Raw genomic sequence first — 21074 nt, 5'->3', positions numbered from 1 at the left:
ATCCAGTATGTGGATGATTTGCTGGTGTGCAGCAGCATGGAATATCAATTCAGGGAACTCTCTATAGCGTTGCTGCAATTATTGGCTGACAAATGGTATACGGTGGATCGAGCAAAATTGCAATATTGTCAGCAGGAAGTGTTGTACTTGGGACAGGTTATTTCTGTAAATGGCAAAAGAGTAACCCCAAAGAGAGCAGCAGCAGTGGGTGCAACACCCCGGCCAGTGACAGTTAAGGACATGCAAATATTTTAGGCCTCTGTAATTATTGGAGAGCATGGAATTTCAATTGCATATGATACACTAAATCATTGCTGCAGGCCCTCAAGGAGTTGTACAAAAAACATGATTATTTGGATTGATAAGATGGTCACTAAGTTTCAGGAGCTTAAAGATGTTATTTCTACTGCCTCATTATTGACTACCCCTAATTATATGCAAGAGTTTTATCTTTTTTCACACTCTGATGGTCAAATTATGGCTACGATAGTAACACAACACTGTACAATGGGACGCAAACCTTTGGTCTACTACAGTGGCATGTTAGATTCTGTAATGCAAGGACAGTTTCCATGCGAACAAGCATTGACTGCTGCTGCCTTTGTCATTGAGATGTCTGCAACAATTGTGATGGGTTGTTTGCTAACACTGTATGTTGGACATGCAATTTTTGCGATACTAGAAAGATCCAAATCCACTTTGACCACACTAAGGGCATCTGCATATGAAATAATATTGTCTAGTCCGTCCATTCATATTGTCCATTGTAAAACAGTGATCCCAGCTACCCTTTACTGAGCCCATTACTGATGATGACCAGGTACAATACTGTGTAAGCTATAAAGGTCCAGAAGATGGTGTTCCCAAGGCACGCGACTATGCCCTTGATGAAGGAGAAGTGTATTTTGTTGACGGGTCATCAACTATTGACCAGGACACAGGTCAGAGACATACTGGAGTGGCACTGGTGAGTCTGGTGGAGGGAGAGGTTGTGTTACGCTCACCTGGTATCCACGGGGACGCCACCCAGCCCTAGTTGGATGTTTTGCACTATCGAACCCTCCTCCGGTCCCTTGGTAAGGCCTCTGGTTAAAGATGTGTCTGCAATATAGGAGAACTGGATTCAATACCAGATTGTCTTTATGTTTTCCCACCTCCCTTGGCCTCAACTCCTTCCACCTCCTTGGGCCCTCTCCTCATCTTAATATTGTAGAAGGTGGATTATTCGTCCTGCTCCTCGTGGCAGGGGCACGTAAATATGGGGCGCGAGCAGTGACCAAGTTACTTCACTGGTGCAAGCCCCCCTGTGGGAATCCAGGCCTACTGCGACTCCGTAGGTTTGCTGCTTTACAGTCTTTATATGCAGTTCTATGTTCCTCTTAGTACGAATAATAATGTCTTGCTTCTTTCCTTTTAGGTATGGAAAGGTATTTGGGAGTTGTCATGCAGTTTGAAGATGAGCATGGGCCGGTAGGCGAAAGCGCGGTGTGCGCGATGCTGTCCGGTGAGTAATGCGCGATGCCCAGCGCTGTTTCGCCTTTTAAATTGCTAACCTGTGTCTTTTCTCTCCTTGCAGGTTGCTATGTTCCTCGCCGAGCGCTGTAATGTTCCAGCAATAATACTGACCAGGAGATGACTACCCAGGTAAGAATTGTGTGGCTTTCTTCATTCGGAAGGAAACGTGAGTAAGCGCTTACTAATGCTGTCTTTCTTTCTCCTCTTTCCAGGTTATGGTATTCCAGGATGCATGCAGTGCCGGATGATGGAGTTCGTACCTTCAGGTGAGTGGAACTGAAGTCGGCGATGGATTGAAGACAGGATACTGTTCCAGGTAAGTTTCGTAGTGTTCTTTCTCTCTCTGCAGGTCCTTGGTTTCAGGTAAGCTGGCATCAAAGAACTGGACACGGTGAGCGTTACGCTGCCCACAGCAGAATAACGCAAAGCATTTTCTGCTGTTTGGGTGTGGTTTAAATAGTCTCAGGTAAAGTAGTCCAGGTAAAATAGTCCCAGGCCTGCCACACCCAAAGTAGTCCAGGTAAAGTAGTAGCAGGCGTGCCACACCCAAAAGACTAGACCGCATAGCTCAGTTCCTTGTAACTGAGCTATGTGTGTGCCTCCATGTGAGCTGAACCCCCCCCCCAAGTTAAATAGTCCCAAGTAAATAGTCCCATTCTAATGTTGGTCTTCATGATGGTTATGAGCCTGGCGCCAAAGGCGCCAGGACTGAGTCCAAGAGAGTCTTGGATGAGGTTTTAAGGCCTTTGACCTGGCTCTAACTGGAAGGCTGACTTGCCAGTGAGGGCCTTGCTCCAAGGGTCATGACAGGTTGAGGTTGGTTTGCCGCAGAGGCTGCCAGGTCATTATTCAGCACAAGCAGCAGAACTGATCGCTCTCATTGAAACACTTGAGGTAGCGCATGGATGCCGAGTAATGATATATTCAGACTCAGCGTGTGTCACAACATCTGTGCACTCAGGATTGTCGAGATGGATGAGGAGATGGTTACGCAGAGCGGAAGGGTCTCCCGTACAGCATGCAGTATTGTTAGACAGATTGATTGCCGCACTTGCACAATACACACTTGCTGCAATGGTGAAGTGTGCCACCCACACAAGCAGTATCGATTTTGTCTCCCCCGGGAACGAGGCGGCAGAAACTGTGGTAAAACAGGCTGCTTACTTGCCAGTCCCAGAAATACCTGAACATCCAGCATTTGTGAATATGTAGCTCCAGTTGCAAGAGCCTTATACAGCCCTCCCCGGTACAGAAATTATTGAGATGCAAGGCCAGGCTTCACAAAGTAAAAAGTTAGTGTGGTAGAAGAGTGTGTGCGCAATCCCCAACAGGCCTAGTGTGAAGACGATTGAGTACAGGGAAGGTTGTGATGCCTCAAGCTTTGGCGTTGGTGGCCTTTGACCTGTTCCACTATCCCTCCCACGTATCTAAACAACATATTGCAGTAGATATTCATTAAGATTGGTATATGCCTAATATCCAGGAATTGTTATCCTTATTTACATCCAACTGTGTGTTGTGTCAGACATATAGCACAGGACAAACTTTGAAAAAATCTAAAAGGCACGTTGCCATGCCCTGTAGGTCCATTCCTGGATTTACACATAGATGCCGCTGATATGGGAGGGATGTAACTGTTTTCGGTACTTGATAGTGGTTGTTTGTCCTTTCTCCCATTGGATTGAGGCTGGTCCATGTGCACATTCTGATGCCCAATCGTCCGCCAGGTTTTTGGTGAGAGAAGTGTTTCCCCGATGGGGAGTGTGCGATACTCTCAGAAGCGACAATGGCACCCACTTCTTCAATGAGCTGTTTAAGGAGATTGCAGCTCTTTTAGGAATAAAGCACAAGATGTGTTCCATCTATCACCTGCCAGTCAACTGGGTTTTGGAGAGGATAAACTGCTGAAAACAAAGGGCCTCATTACACGGTAGGCGGTAAGGGTTTACCGGTACCAGTATTTTACCGGTACCGGTAAACCCTTACCGCCTTACTACGAGGTCCCTTTGCGGGTTGGAGAATTTAACACCTGCTTTTTTGCAGGCGTTAAAAACCAACCCGCAAAGGGACCAGGGAGCTAATCACGGTACTGCAATTTGCGGTGCCGTAATTAGCACCTTCCCCATTCCCATTATGCCCTATGGGGCAAAAATGGGAATGGGGAAGGGCAATGGAGGAAGGGGGAATTACCGCCCCACCAACCTTGGAATAGGGCGGTAATTCCCCTTTCCACCAAGGCGCTGCCGGTATTTTACCGGCATGGACCAAGGTGCTAGTAGCACCTTGGTCCACCGCCGTCCGTGTAATGAGGCCGAAAGTTATCTAAATTGTGTGCAACACTAAAGAGGAATTGGGTGCACTGTCTCCCTTTAGCCTTGTTCAGTTTAAGGACTCAGCCCTGCAAGGATCATTACATCTCTCCTCATGAGATTGTGACGGGGAGACGTATGAACACACCGCCATTAACTCCTATGCAGTGTGCTTCAGATGCTCACAGGGCTGCGTCGATCCTGGGGGATGAGTTTCATTCATATTTGACTCAGTTAACGAAGTGTATTATATACCTTTCTCAACAGATTGCTCAATGCAAGGCAGAAGATATCGATAGCAGCTCTGCACCGGAATAAGCGAGCTCGCCACCTTTACAATTGTTTCCTATAAAAAAGTTTGTGTGAAGGTGGAGTGAGCCCTGTAATAATGGCCCACACACTGTAGTTTATGCCACTCCGCTGGCTGATAAAGTAAAGTAATTGCATTATTGGGTACATTTGTCTGATGTTCACAAAGCACCACAGATTGAGACCCCACCTGTTACTATCTTGGCCAAATGTTTCTAAATTACTGTGGATATATGAAAAATGAGTTTTTTCTTCACAGCAGTTTCCACTACATTGTTTGTATTCTCGCTTCATTTTTGTATTTTTTTTTTAACTTGCTAAGGTAACCTTTTATAAGGATAGTTTTTGTTTTTTGGTTTAACAGAACACTTTAGGCCATTTTTCTATACTATGATTAGTAACATGTCTAGATTGTAGTATACGATTAAAAATATGTTTTTTTATAGTACTTGCAGTGCTATGCTCGATACAATTATGTGTGGGGTTGCCTTTGGATTATTTATATACATATTTAGTGTTGTTATATGGGTAGGTCATATAAAAAGGGGGTGGGAATGTAGTAGTAACACCGCAAAGGAATGTACATATGTTCATGCTTTGGATACATTTTTTGAAGCTACAACAACAAATGATGAACATTTCACCACAGTGCTACATTTTAAGTGCATAAAGATATGGAATACCTTAGTATGGGATTTAAATGTACAACTAAAAAGAGGTTTATAGGAATAAAAAGAATATGTACAGTACAAGGGGATAATGTTTGATACATTGTCCAATGTGCACATCCCGGAGTTTAATAATAGTTGGTATAGGTATATGAACTCGATGGGAAAAAAGAGGTACAACGGGAGTTGTTATGTCTGCTCCCTCATCCCCCACGTGTCGGGAGCACCTAAAATGTTAGTAACCCAAAAAATATCACCCATAGAGGCACAGTGTTTGGTACATATAGAGCTGTGTCGGGTCTGAAGTTTGTTCCAGTGGCACAAAGTACAAGTTGTACTAATGGACAAACATGAACAGAAGTGTCCAAAAGATGATAGTGCCCCTCAATGTAAGCCTCGGCCTATGCTGACAGACATTGGATGGAGTATTGTTTATATTGAACCGATGGGAGAAGGCAGTGGTAAGCTTTGCAGTCGGAGGGTTGGCCGGGTTTGCAGAAGAAGTTTTATGGAATGTCAATAAGAACTGTTTCAAGATATGGGGCCTCATTAGGACCCAGGCGGTAAGGGGTTTACGGCGGCGTAAACAGCGCCGACCCTTACCGCCTGATTCCGAGGTCCCTTAGCGCCATGGAGGTTTTAACACCTGCTTTTAGCAGGTGTTAAAATCCATGGCGCTAAGGGACCTTGTTGTTAATTACGCCACCGTAATTTACGGTGGCGTAATTAACGCCTTCCCCACTCCCATTATGCCCTATGGGGCAAAAATGGGAATGGGGAAGGGTAAATGGGTTAATGGGGATTTACCGCCCCACTCACCTCGGAATGGGGCGGTAAGTCCGCCAACCACCATGGCGTAAACATAGTTTACGCCATGGTGGTAAAGGTACGACCCAGGCAGTAACTTACCGCCTGGGTCGTAATGAGGCCCATGGTCTGCACACATATCTAAACTGACATGGATTGAAGCACATCAAACACCAGTAAAAGTACAAATGAGTGGGACTGTTCCAGTAGGCACTAAAACTAAGTGCAATAAGACATTGTTCATTCAAGATCTTGTCAGAGGAACAGCAGCATTGATGGCTATTATAGCCAACAAGCATATCTGCACCTTCCAGCCTTTTGGTGAGCCACCTGTGCATTGACAACCCTACACTCAGCTATTTTAGTGGGGCCAGAAGCGCACTTGACGATAGCATCCAAACGAGAAGTGGTGCAGTCAATTTTACCGCCTATCCAACCTCCCCAGGTGAAGAGGACCAGGCAGTCGGTGAGGTTGAGAAAGAAGAGATCGAACTATCTGTCGGAAGAGTCGTCCAAACTGCTTAAGGCAATTCCAGACAAGTACCTGCTAGGTACTAAAACAGAAGTATTCTTCGCCTCCCTCCTGACTCCAGGTATCCAGACTGTAGCAAATGCCAAGTAGCTGCAGATTGTTCAGTGGGAAGTGATCCAGTTGAATGACACCGAACAAGGCCTCAATGCTATCAAAAGTGAACTGAGGGCGAGCCGGCTGATGGCGCTTCAGAATACATACGTCCTAGATCGCCTAACAGCGATGGAAGGGCCGTGTTTAAGAAGATCGGGTTGTCATGTTGCACATACATACCCCCAAACGATGCAGAGAATGGGTCCCTAACACATATCATAGGGGCCCTATATAAGCTGAAGACCGGAATGGAAAACGAAGCAGGAGTGCAGCCTGAAGATTGGTTCGACACATTGTTCTCAGGGGCGCCATCTTGGCAGGGGCACTGGTGAAGCTGCTGGTCCTGATTGTGGTGTTCCTGTTAGTGGTGTATTACACGTGCCAGATGATGCTTCAATACTGTGCCAAGAGTATCCCGAGCAGTGCAAAAATTATGGTTACTTTTGGGGCAAGAGTGACTCTATCAGGCATAAATGAGGAGCAGGTACAAACCGAGGATTTGAATAAACCATGTATGGTTAGGGTTGAAGAGTCCCTTACTCCTCCGTCCTGTTCCCTTTCCTCCATACTGTAGGGGTCATCCACTCGCAAGGGACAGAAACCAAAAAATGTTCACCAAAAAAACTTTTTTTACCCCCTTAAATGTAGTTGTGCATGGAGGTGTGGCCCCGGGACCATGTGCTCCCTTGACTCTGCCAACCAGCACAACACCCAAGTCTGATTTTCAACGGTGACCGGAGCAGACCTGCTTCACTTGCACTGTGGTTGAGCCCTAATATTTCCCTCCAAATTCCAGGTGTTTTCAAGTCTTCCCCTGGAACTTTGTCCCTTTGTTTCTTTGGGGGTTTTTGGTTTCATTTTTTTGTAATCTTCCAAAATCTAAAAAATGTTAAGTTACACCAGCCTCCGGTGCTTCTCCCCTCCCCGGGCACATGTTGGCCATGGCAGGCTTCAGCAGGTGTCCGTTGTTCGACTGATTCTTTCTGGCATCGAACCTGCACGCTCTCTGCCTCCGCTGCCTCAGCAAAGACCACGGCTGGGAGAGCTTTTTGGCGTGCAAAGCCCTTACTCCCTGGTCAGTCAAGAACCGGTTCACGAGGTGGAGGGAGCTGTTCTCCAGATCTCCACAAGAAGAAGTAAAGGAGTACGTGCATAGGAAAACGAAGGCCAAGGTAAGTGTTCTGTTCTCCAAAGTACCTTGCAAGGGTGATTCATTTCCCTGGAAGCAGTCAGGTGGGAGGGGCCACTCAAGCCATTTCACCAGCCAAGGTACAGAGGCTCACCGAGCTACCGACTTAATGGCTGAGGGATCCACGGATCCCGGTCGATGTGCTCAGGGGCCAGTCGGCTCCTGTACCGAGAAATCTCCTGAGGGGCTCCGCCCTAGTACCGTGCCTATGTCCGAGGGTGATCAACCTACCAGGTCCACTCCTTAGATGCAGGGAAGGTCCTAGTCTTTATGCACAAGGAAACAGGCAGAGGCCAGAACCAGCTCGACGACAGACACACTAACAAAGCGTGTCAGTCCAGGACAAAATGGTGGTGCAGATGGTCAAAATGGCGGCACTTGCCAACATGTGTCAACCCACCGAACCACAGAGGCTAGACTCCACTCCCAGGGTGGAATGACTCCCATGATCATTCCACATGCAACATGGTGTACGTCCTACCCGGTACCTCTGGGCAGTACAAATTACTCTCAAGGCTGGCACGGCAAGAGCACAGACCTTCATGACGGTCATGCAGTCGGTGCCTCTGCAAAAGCAAACATCTCCAGCATGCGAGGAATGATTTTCTGAAAAGTTCCTCACTCTAATGAAGTCTCCTCAAATGGGTGGCATCCTGAGGGGAATTATAAAAGACTTGCTGACACCTACCCCTATAAAACCTTCGGCTCCAGTCCAGCTGCAGTCATCTCCAATTGTCTCAGTGGCCTCACAGTCCACACAGACACTGGATCCCATGCAGCCTACGGTCACAGCCCTGTCCCCTCCTCCTGCAACCCCTCAGGACATGCCGGCTCCAGCCACACCACCCTCGGATCCTGTGAACCACCAGGACGCCGCTGATCAGGATGACACATAGGAAGAGGAAGATCCGGACACTTCACCCTCAGCTAGGGCCTTCCACGACCGGATTGGCTGAGTACCTGGGCATCCCTCAACCTCAGAAGGAACAGCCAGAAGCAGGGGTTCTAGCGAAAGTCCTAACAATCAGGTCGGCCACCAGGTCCGGCATCCCACTCCTAAAGGACATTGACACCCAGGCAAAAAAGGGCCGGTTCAAGCCACATTCCACACAGCCCACAAACAAATGGCTTGACGCTAAATACAGGCAGACAGAAGGGGATACGCTGCTCTTATCAGTTTACCCTCAGCCTCATTCATTAGTAATAGCGGCGGCTTCCATGTACGCCAAACCGCAGTCATCAACATCCTCATCTACCTATGCCGTATTAGTCAAGGAAGAGTAAGTTCTGGAGGCCCACGGGGAAAAGGTATATTCCAACGCCTGCCTCCACCTGGGGCAGTGTAACGATGATGCGATGTTGGTTGCGAGAAACCACAGGCTATGGAGGGAAATTGCAGAGTTCCTTCCCGATCTCCCAGTGCACAGGCAAGCAGCCTTCAAAGCGGGACTGGCTGAAGCCAAACTATGGGACAGGACCTAATGGAGTCCTCTGTTGCGCATATTGACACAGCCGGCAGGGCCATTTGCGTGGCCAAAGATATGAGGCAGATGACGTGGTTAAAAGCCATCAGGTTTAACCTGGATGTGCAAGACCGCATCCTGGATCTTCCCTTTGAAGGGGGGGATTTGTTCCATTTGTCCATGGACGATGAGTTGGACAAGAAAAAGAACATTTCCCAGACAGCCAAGTCCCTGGCGATACTGGCAAAACCCACATCCAAGCCGTTCTGCCAGGGTCAAGCCTGATCAGACAGAGGAAGATCATTTGGAGGATTCAGGGACTTCCAGGACAGGAAAGCTAGGCAGCCTGACAGGACTGCCAGCCACCACAGTCGCAAGTAACAAAAGACCTCACACAAAGGCTTCTTCCAGTTCCTCTCCCATGCACCAGCCTCAGTGGGAAAGAAACAAGGACAAACTCATCAAGGTCCACAATTCTCCAGTGGGGGGCAGGCATGCTCCTCACATTCAGTCCATTGAGTCCTGACGGACTCTCTTCGCGGATCCATGGATCCTATCGGTGGTCTGCCATGGCTTCCACCTTCCCCTCCCTCCTATCCCCCTGTTCTCTTCGCCACTCTTTCAGAATGGGACACCAGCTCTCCTTCCGGATATCCGCTCACTGGTTGTGAGTGGGGTGGTAGAAGTAGTCCCCCTCTCGCAGAGAGGCTTGGGGTTCTACTTTGGGTTCTACTCGTGGATTTCTGCAATACAGAAGAAGAACCAGGCAGTCCTGTGAGTGGTTCTTGATCTATCCTTCTTAAATCCCTATCCCTCCAAAGGTTCAAGATGATTATGCCAGCTCTGATAGCGAAGTCTCTGTGTGGGGGAAACTGGACATGCTCCCTGGACCTGAAGAATGCATACCTACCTGTTCCAATATGGCAGCCTCACTGATCGTTCCTCCGGTTCAGAGTCATGGGCTCAAACATCCAATAGAAGGTCCTTCCATTCGGGCTCAATGCAGCCCCATGAGTTTTCACCAGGCTCATGAATGCAGTGGTGGTGCTGCTCAGGTCAGAGGGCCACCACGTATACCCATAACTCGACGACTGGTTGCTCCGGGCCGAATCCCCGGTGAGGGTTCAGTATACGGCCTCCAGAGTAATGGATATACATTTTGAATTGGGGTTCTCCATCAACCATGGAAAGTCTTAGCTTCAGCCTACACAAACCTTGGTCTTCCTGGGCCTCGTGAGACACCAGTGGGCAATTAATGTTCCTGTCAGTTAAAATACAGCCACAGAATGTCCAAAAAAGAGAGGCCAGGCCATACGAGGAGAGCAAAGCTGGCTTGTGCAACACCCATTGGAATATGCAGGCCAGTCCAAAGCACTTCTTTTTCAACATGAGGCCTAGTGAATGAGCGAGAATGGGCCTCCCTCCATTTTGTTAGAATGTACAGGAACTCAGCTGAAGAAGATTGCAACTCAGAACTGTAATATTACTAACATTGTCCAATGGGATTCAAAAAGACATGTGGCATTTCAGATGCTGACTTTGTGTAAAGGCGCATGTGACAGACATTTTAAACACTGGGCATTTGGAAGCTAAAAAGGAGGAATGATGCCTTACATTTAAAAAATAAAGTCTAATGACAGACTGCGTTTTCAGGAATAAAGAGACTTAATTTCAGCATATAAAATGATAACATTTATAGGGAAAGGCCTATTTAGATTTGTGTAACAGTGAACACTTATTTTAATGAAACTATGGCCTATCTGTGTGACTAATATCCAGAGGGAACTTATTTCTGTTCAAACATGATATCAAGAAATAGTTTATTTCTTGCCAGCAAGCCCAGATGCAATACATGTGTCCCCACATTGTCCATTTAAAATGTTATTGTTTCAGAATTGTGAACTGCAACTTATTTTTCTCTCTGAGCTGAAACTTCGACCCCAACACCTTTAGGGCTGGGCCCACTAAAGGAAACAGGTCTGATTTTCAGTACAAATGTTAAAAATACAGAGAGAGAGATTGGAACTACGGTGATACAGACAACATGACCAACAGAAAGGACCCTTATGGTCAGGTCGCCCATTATGTGTGCATTAACTCTGAGTCAAGACGCTTTGAAGCTCTGGAGAAGAGGGTGAATAAACATTGGCCCGAGCATATGTCCAGATCACATGTTTAGGGAGAAATGGAAAAGGTGGGGGCCAGAAATGAAACTACCTCTAATATAATCCATTGCCATATGTTTAACATTGAACACATTTTACTAAATAAAAAGAGCATTGTGTGTCCCAGTGAGCCCAGCCCAGTTTCAGTTATGAAGGGTATAAAGAGCCAGCCAGGACCATGTAAAAATATAATATCTGCGATGTGCATAACTTAAGTTAATATCAAAATTATGATTCTGTCATTTTCATACATCTGATGAACTGGAAATATTGATAGAGTGATGGACGGGGAAATTAATGTTGGAAGTATGTAGTGTCAGAGTTGTAACTATTATGCGCAGGCACAAAGCACAAAAAACTATGGCTCTGCCCATGTAGGGCATGCCGAAATAAAATTCGTATTGAATAAAATATAGAATCCAAAAATAAATAGATTCATGTAGTTATCTGCAAAATTAGCATAGCAGCCATGTTGTTAGATTTTCAGAACTCAAAAAGGTAAAATCCACCTGTCATTTTGAGGTGACAAATCTTTCCCCTCCCTCAGCCTACATCATACATAACTCCCAACTCCTAACAGCAGCCAGTGGGCGTCTTGGTGGGAGGTGAAGGGAGAGTGCTAGCCAATCCTTACCGTGGGAATTATGATGATGTAGGAGTGTCATCAGCCCTATAAGAGGTCAATTTTGCATCACAACAGGGTTTTTCCACGTTATTCCTAGAGGTAGTCTACTGCCGGACACTTGAGAGGAACAACTAGCAGAGAGGCCTCAATCCTTGCACTGGAGACAGTGACCGGGAAATCTAGAAGCTAGGTGGGACTCCATCAGAGGAGCGAGAGGAAGTCTGGGTGCAGGAGAAAATCCTTGACTCAAGCCCTTGTCCAGATCTGTGCTGTCCTCAGAGGAGCCCTGCTGTTTCCCTCATTGCCCCATAATCAAGGCCTCCCATGTAAGTAGATTAATCCAAAAGTCATCAATTGTGTGGGGAGCTACCTGACTTTATCCCTTTCCATTAGTGGGTATGGGGAGGGGAGGTGAAACTGGGTATGCCCTTGACACATTGAATCAAATCCAAATTAATTCCACTATAGAAAATCACCCCTATCCATTTAAATTGAATTTGTGCTGGGAACTGCATGCCTTAGTCCTTTCCATTAAATGTGGGGAGGGAGGGGGGAAGCTGTGTAGATCCTTAGCACATTGAATTGAAGTTAAATCAATGAATTCCCATATAGAAAATCACGGGATGAGTGTTGTTAGAGTTTGAAACTAACAAAGTTCATGCCCAGTGTGTTAGAGCCGATATAGACAATAAAGACTTGGGTGACTGTCCTTCTGAAACCCCTGACTTCTGTCCAGAAGGTGGGGTCCTGAATCCCCAAAGAAGTAATCCTAAAATGCTACCTTTCAAGCAAATGGTCAGGGGGTAAAACAACATTTCCCATTGATTCCCTTGGAACCAAACCCAGAATCTTCAAACCCTGCATTTCCTTGGAGAACAAATTGTGCAAAACGAAATTTCCCATCATTTATTCCCAGTCAGTACCAAACCAGAATTTCAAAGCACTGCATGTCCTTTGAATGTGTGTTAAAAAACGATATTCCCATTAAGTTTATTTCTCAAACATTGGGACTCATTACGAGTTTGGAGGTAGCCATGCCCTTAATAAGGGCATGGCAATCCCCAAACCTGGGTCCGGGTTCCCTGAATGGGGAAATACCAGGCCATTCCGACCTTGGAGAGCCCGGTATTTTCCCATTCAGGGAAACCGGACCCAGTCCATCTCCTTTCCCATTTGAGCCCCCATAGGGCTCAATAGGAATGGGGAGCATGCTAACAACGGGCCCGTTAGTGACGGGCCCGTTGTTAGCATGCTGGGCTGCTCGCGGGACCCGCTAAGGACATCTGGTAAAACCAGGCGTCCTGAGCGGTCCCACGAGCAGACCTCCTATGGGGCTGTAAGGGGTTAACGGCTCGGCTCCTTTACCGGTGCCTTTAGCTCCTTACCGCCTGCCTCGTAATGAGGCCCATTGTCTTTCTCAAAATAAAGCCAAAAAGATTTTTCTATTGTATTGTGAATGTTTTCCATTGGTTAATTTGCAATTAAATCTGATGTAAATTGTGACTGCATATTTCAGAATGGTATCTGTGTGTTGTAATCTCTGTCAGTTCATTCGAAATATAAGTAGTCAATTGGTGCAAGAAATCTGAATTTGTGATATTGTGTAGTGCCAGAGCATTGGTGGTTGATGTTGGCTGCTAGTCTTCTTTGTCAAACCTTAAATAAATATATATGTTTTTACTATTCAACGGCCTAGTACCTAGTCCACTGGTGCCATAGAGGATATTTGTCAGGGTGGTGCGAGACGGGTTGAAGGCCTCACTAAAGTTGAATCTGTATAAGCGATTTGGGTGCGCGCCACCTTGCTTCGGGGGGAAAGGAACTCCCTGAGTTGAGTGTGACCACCTAATATGACGTGACATTCCACACCAGGGAAAAGGTGGCAGCTCTAAAGGCGGGTACTCAGCATTTTCTCAGCAGGTCGGAAACTTCGGCCTGGTGGTACCAACACCTGTTGGGGATTATGGGAGCATGCCTCCTAGCAGTTCCAGATATAAGGCTCAAAATGAGGAGGGTGCAGTTACACTTTGCAGCCTCCTGGAACCAATAAACTGGCTCTTAAGCAGCCTCAGTGACCATCCCGGCGCAACTCCACCAGAATTTGAGTTGGTGGAGGCAAGACAGAAATCTTATGGTGGGCAGACCATTCAGACAGCCCCTGCCGACTTATACCATCACGACAGACTCCTCCCCGTAGGAGGTGCCACGCTGGGTGACCACAATATACATGGTCTGTGGACAAAGGAAGACCAGATGAGACACATCAACTGGCTCGAACTGGCAGCCATACAGCTGGCCCTCAAAGCCTTCCTACCGGTCATCAAAAGCGGGACAGCTCCACTTGCATGTACTACCTCAACAAACAGGGGGGCACCAGATTGCCCTTCCTGTGCAGGCTCACCATCGAGATATGGGGATCGGTTATAGCCCTCAATATATGGCTTTCTGCAATCCGCCTTCCGGAAGAGTGCAACCTGGAGGCGGACAGGCTTAGCAGACTGGGTGTAGACAACTACGAGTGGCAGTTGAGTCAAACATGTCCTGCTGGAGATATTCAAAAGGTGGGGCCAGCCCCAAATAGATCTATTCGCCACAGAGCAGAGGCAGTGATGCCAGCAGTTTGCCTCTTGGCTGGGGCAGGGCAGAGGCTAGCTGGGGATGCATTGCAAATTCAATGGAGCGGGATGTCAGTGTACGCATTCCCTGCGACACCACTCATCCACAAAGTCACACGCAAGATCAGAGAAGCTCATTGCTTACAATACAAGAGCAAATGGGCCAGATTTTGCTTCTGGTCCTAGGGAAAAGGTATAGACCCCTTGACCTGCCCACTTGATCAGGTGCTATCGTTCTTGCCACATCTGCCAGAGTCAGGGGTACAGGTCGACACATGCTGCACCTACCTGGCACCCATAGGTGCTTACAAAAATTAAGACAGCAATTAATTCTCCACTTCCAACCCTGTGGTCAAGAGACATCTAACGGGGCTGATGAGGCTCTACCCCCCCTATCAAATGTCTGCACCCGATCTGGGGCCTCAACATAGTTCTGGGCGCCATGGCTCATAAACCATTCGAGCCTATGGCATCCATAGACATCAGTTTGGTCACAATGAAGACAGAAATGCCGGTGGGCCTTACTTCTGCTCGGAGGATCAGTGAGATTCAAGCCTTCGTGGCCTCAGAACCCTGTACCACAGTCCATCGTGATAAGGTGGTGCTACACACCCACCCTTTGTTTCTCCCAAAGGTGGTGTCATCATTTCATCTAAACTAAGAGATAGTTCTGTCAACTTTCTTTCCTAACCCATAGGATGACGCAGAAAAGGTATTACACTGTCTTGATATCAGGAGAACCCGGAAGTTCTATCTGGACAGGACACAAGGCGTCCGCAAGTCAGATACATTGTACATCACCTTCCGTAGGCCAAAGCCAGGTTATCAGGCCTCAAAGGGCTCTATAGCTAGGTGGATGGTCAAGGCAATCCACGAGGCATACAAACGTCAGCATAAGGAAGTTCCAGCAAATCTTCACGCTCATGCATTCAGGGCCAAAGAAATGGCAGTCGCCTTCCAGAGGCATGTGACATGGCAAACAATCATCAGGGCGTCTACTTGGGCTACCCCCTCAGCATTCTGCAAGCATGATTGTCTAGATGGCGGCGCATGGCCAGACGCAGTCTTCGGCCAAGCGGCCCTCAGGAACCTGTTCTCTTAGGGTCTTTAATGTCTCACCTCCCTGGGGTTTCAATCAGTGGTAATCACCAATGTAGTATGGAGGAAGGGGGACGGGACGTTGGAGTAATTATAAGTTACTCACTGTAGTGACTAGCTTACTCCTAGTCCATAGTCCCCTTTCATTCATACATCCCACCATCCTTCCCCCCTTAAAATAAATAACATAGTTAGGCAGTTTAATCTAGCCGGGGCGTCAAAGGGGACTAAGGTGTGGTGCTGGTGGGCGGAATGAAGGGAGCCCATGCTCCCGGGGCCATGCCCCCACGTGCAACTACATTTAAAGGGGTAAAGAAATGTTTTCTGGTGAAAAAAGGTTCTGTTCCTGTCCCTAGTGAGGGACTCCCCATGCAGTACGGAGGAAAGGGGACAATGGACTAGGAGTACATTAGTCACTACAGTGAATAATTTATAATGTACCCCTGTGAGCACTAACATCGCCACCACCAGACCATGAGAATTACACTGAACATTGGGTAGATTTAGTGGGTGATGGGGGCGGTATATATCTGACATGTACCCCAGAAAAATAAGTGCAGGATGGGGGTAGTTTGAGTCATCTGTGTATGGCATGGGTTCCCAAGGATGAAGCAGATCAACAAAGAGAAAGAGATAGATTAGGTAATGAAGGATTAACTAAAGTGGGGAATGTTGGGAAGCATGTCCAGACCACTGCCCCTCCTAAACGTTTCAGATTGCAGAAAATGTATTGAACTACGTAAATAAACACGGGATGGTGTAGGGGGGACAGTTGTGTGTTATGGGTAAGGTTAAGTGGTGGGAGTAGAAATACATGAAGGGGAAGTCAATCAGCAAATGTTGCAGTTTACTCATGTAGGATACAGTACGCTCATATACACGACAGTCAAAGCATGAAATAACATCGTAGTTATGAGTAGGTCTGAATCCTCTCAAGCCTTGTACTCCCAAATAATACAGAACACCATGGTCTTCCTTTTCATCTTATTAGTGTTTCCTGATTCCCAGACCTGGTCAAAGAACACACATATGCCCTCACATTAGATATATCTTTGAACTAAATAGGTAGGAATGTGTGTAGCCGAAGACATGAAGGGCTGCTGCCTAGCACCAGGGTTGTATTCTTGGGAGCGAAGGCAGAGCTCTCGAGATGCCAAAACATGAATTAAGATTTAGGGCACTAATGCTCCCCAGAATGATGGCCATTCCATTTGAACTACCAGACGTGCAGAGAAATAGGGTCTACATCCTTTGTGAACTGGATTAATTAGTGGGACACTAAGTTTACTCTTGGGGAGGGGGAACTGATAAAAGGGAAAACAGAGAATGACATGATCTACGTTTTGTGCCAGGAAGAGCTAAGAATGATGCCCATGCAGTGGGGAGGGCATGATGGGGGCGCCAGCGTGTCTGACATGAGAAAATGGCTGCTTTGTCCACAAGGACCAGGCTGACTTTGAAGAGTCCCACCGAGTTCATGTTGATAACCAAGTTTACGTCACGTGGCTAGGATAAAACGTAAGGTGGTGCCAATTGATGTTAACCAATTGCCTTAAAGTATTCCATGATGGACGAGGACGATACACATGTGTGGTGAAGATGAGCGAAAAGACAACGGGACCAATGGGCTTGGGGATGTAAATAGGCGGCAGCCAATGAGGGTGGGGGATCAACACCGATATTGATGGCATCATGAGAGATGATTTGTCTTTTTAAAACTTGAAAAGCGCGTGATCCCGTACACGAGAACAGAGCTCATTTCACTTCAATAGGGCACCTTCATCAACCACGACAGCTCACGTGAGCCTGTGAAAGACTCCCCCAAGCCGGCATGGCAAGAGGGCTAGTGTGGTGCCCCAGGGGACTGTCCAGTCGCCCGGCACTGGACACGACTCTGTGCCTGCTGGCTTTTCAGAGGCACTAGCATGTCCTTGCAGTGTTCGGAAGAGATTTGCTGGTGCTCTGCATGGGAGGCTGAGGGGAGAGGATGGAGGAGTGGAAATGATCTCTACTTTTTGACCTATGGTGCTTCTCCTACCGCTGCAGTGATAATGATGTGCAGGCTCATGTAATGCTGGTGCAGTGACTCTTGTCTTCTATAATGGGAATACCTGAAAGACATGTGGACATGTTGGATTGGGGTTAAGAAAGTCAAGGACCAATACAATGACTCCGCATGATCCTAAAATAGTGGCAACATATTCACAAAATGTTTATTGTGCTTTTCCAAAGATATACTGGATCATAAGCACTGCTGCCAAAAGTATCACTTAAGACTATCTTCTTCTTGGCACACGGCAAAATGCACCATTTGTAAAAAATAAAACAAATAAACAAAAAGAAAATACCTCTGGCTCTTCTTCCTGATCCACCAGCTTCTTTCGCCCCTCCAAACCTTCTCCAACTCCAATTTTGAAATGTTTCAGGGTGCTTTTTAAATAGCACTTCAGTTTTCATAGGTGATTCAGTGTCATATGCCCTTCCATACGTACCAGCTGTGTTCAGCTTAGGAAGACAAAAGAAGACCTCAAACCATTGGAAACAGAGCTCAGTCTCAGATAGTTACCAAAGTGAGAGAAATAATTCACGAGAAACTCTGTATTCTTGGTGACATAGCACAATCCCAGAAAGTTGGGAGACAAAGCACAATCCCAAAGAGTTGCCAGAGCCAGAGAATAAATCCCGAGAAACGCTGCACTGTGGGAGACAGAGTACACCCCAACACGTGACCAAAACAGAGATTTGCATCAAGTGAGAGGCTTTGAATGGAGAAGTGGGAAATTGTCCCAAAACTGAATATGATATGATACATGATATGATATGATATGACATTCATAATGCAACAAGTGTTTCTAGGCGCGACAAGACAAGGGAGGGAAGACAGAGGGAGGACAAGACAAAACAATCTTACTAGGCCTTGTGTCATTCAGATCATGCAAGTGTGAGAGCAAGAAGTGCAAGGGGATAGGGAGGGAGGAAGTGCAAAGGCGAGGGAAGGAGAAAACAGGGCAGCAATGCTAAGAGTAAGTGCAGCCAGGGCAGCGCGGCTCTGGGTGGTGCAAGGAGAGAGGGAATATAGGGTTACAGTTACAGCCCTTAAGTGCGTGGTACGCCCGGAGGAAGCACGAGGGTGACTGTTCAAGAAGAGCCTGGTACCCATTGAGACTCTGAGGGTAGCCAAGCAGCCAGTTGAAACAGCAGTCAGGTCGGTGAGGTAGGCCAGCAGGGTCGGGAGAGAGAGAATGCAGAGGAGAAGAGGAAAGCTTTGAGCTGCTTCCGGAACTTCAGGTGGTCTGGCTGAAGTTTGAGAGGGGCAGGGAGGCATTCCAGAGGGAGGCACCTTCAGAGGAGAGAGATCTACCCCCCGCTCTCTGCCTGGAGAAGCGTCTGACCCTTAGAGAATTGGAGGTAGCTGAGCGAAGGGCTTGAGAAGGAAGGTATTTTGGAAGAGAGCGTCGGATGTAGTGCGGGCCAAGGCACCAGAAAGCCTTGTGGACAATGCAAAGGGTCTTGAACCTGATCCTTGCAGCCATTGGGAGCCAGTGGAGAGATTTCAGGGCTAAGAGATACGGTTCCTGAGTTTGAGGCAAAGGATAAGTCTTGCAGTGCCGTTCTGGATTAGTTGCAGAGGAGAGAAAGGGAGAGTGAAGTCGAAGATGACACCAAGGATGGAACATTTCAGAGACCCCAGCCCCATCCTGGAAACTTTCCATTTTCCTTTAACAAACCTTTCAAACTTAATTATGTTGGGATACCTCACCACATAATATTTTAAGCAAACAGCGCTTTTAAAATTGTCATTTGTGCCCAGACTCTAGATGCCCCTTACCTTCCTGTTCCAGTTTCCAATTCCAACCTCCTTCCCGCAAATTTGCCATACCTTTTTCACTCGTATGTCCCTTTCCGTGCCCTCCCAAATTTCCGATATCCATACAGTCACCATCCCAATTATCCATGCTTTGTACCTTCCCTGCAATGTACCATGCCCACTCCACCCATCCCCAGGTTTCTATAGTAAACAACCTCTCTTCCTCATATTTCCATAAGTGCTAACTTTTCACAGTGGTCTCGAGGGTCAATTATGCATTGGTCACATTCTCATTGCCCACACTGCAAAAATGTGCACAGCCCTACCCACCTCTGTGAAAGTACAAAATGCGCTGTGAACCCTCAACATTGATGACAGTAACATTACAATTGGAAACATGCATAGTTTCCTTTTATATACCTTTGTGTTATAGTATTTAATAGAATATATAATTGTATTTGCCACAATAGCAGTGACGGTTGTGATTCTTGATTAGTTTGGAAGACAAGCACTTAAATCTTATTTGCATCACGCAGCTAAAGTGTGCTCTGTGTTGTACATTTGAGTTACCCATCCCCAGGTTTCTATAGTAAACAACCTCTCTTCCTCATATTTCCATAAGTGCTAACTTTTCACAGTGGTCTCGAGGGTCAATTATGCATTGGTCACATTCTCATTGCCCACACTGCAAAAATGTGCACAGCCCTACCCACCTCTGTGAAAGTACAAAATGCGCTGTGAACCCTCAACATTGATGACAGTAACATTACAATTGGAAACATGCATAGTTTCCTTTTATATACCTTTGTGTTATAGTATTTAATAGAATATATAATTGTATTTGCCACAATAGCAGTGACGGTTGTGATTCTTGATTAGTTTGGAAGACAAGCACTTACATCTTATTTGCATCACGCAGCTAAAGTGTGCTCTGTGTTGTACATTTGAGTTACCCTTTAGTAGATAGTATAGTGATGGAATTGCACTGGAGTGTGTGTTCTGAGAACATGTGTTCACTGGCAGTGACTTTCTTGACCAAGTGAAATATCAGTAATTAATATATGTAGTGATGGGGCAAACACAATTATCTGGACTTAAAATGAACCCATTTGTAAACACTTGTCTAGCAGTCCATGATTCATTTTTAGAAATCAGTAATAAATATGATGTTTCAAGACAGCCCCCCCCCCAATAACTTGTATGTCTGATCCAAAGCATGTTATCTAAAAACAGGTTGTCACACGAGCTCAAAGTTCTTCCTGGTTAGAACGGAGATAAAAGACTTGCTTTGCATGTAAAAAGGTCATCATTTAAGTAAGTGATGACATTTATTTTTCAGCCTGCTCTGCTCAAGGGTTTCTTGACACTGTTGGCTGCTTCAAGGGTTTGTTGTTTTTTTGCAGGTCAAACTGCGAGTCGCAGGCCAGTAGACAGCTCTGTATTTCTGCGCCTGTGCTCACACTGCCTTTGACTTTCTGCTCCCCTTGTTAGGGAGAATTCTCAAAATGTGCTAATTTCCCTTACCTTTTGAGACCCCCAGCAACTTTGCTGGATTTCTAGGATTTGATTTTTTACCTGGAAAGAGTGTGAGCCTTTTTTCCCCCACTCTTTCATGTATTTTGATGTGTTTTACTTTTGTGTTCTTTGGTTATGGAGTTTTAACTCAACTCCATAGGCATCATCTTTTTCTGTGTGTCACACAGCACCTTCAGGGCAGTGGCACAGGGTTGTCTTTCAGACTTCCCAAGGTTTAAATACCTTCTCTGGGACTGACTACCGTCTCCCAGAGCAAGTAAAGTTAAATTGACTTTACTAGTCTCTTTAAATTTGCTGACCCAGCACACACTATCTTCCTATAGAGTGCTGGAGGGGTTGCCT

The sequence above is a fragment of the Ambystoma mexicanum genome, chromosome 2q (genome assembly GCF_040938575.1).
Source record: "Ambystoma mexicanum isolate Mex_15411 chromosome 2q, UKY_AmexF1_1, whole genome shotgun sequence".
Lineage (NCBI taxonomy): Eukaryota > Metazoa > Chordata > Amphibia > Caudata > Ambystomatidae > Ambystoma > Ambystoma mexicanum.
The sequence above is the reverse complement of the archived record's forward strand: the minus strand, read 5'-3'. Positions refer to the sequence as shown.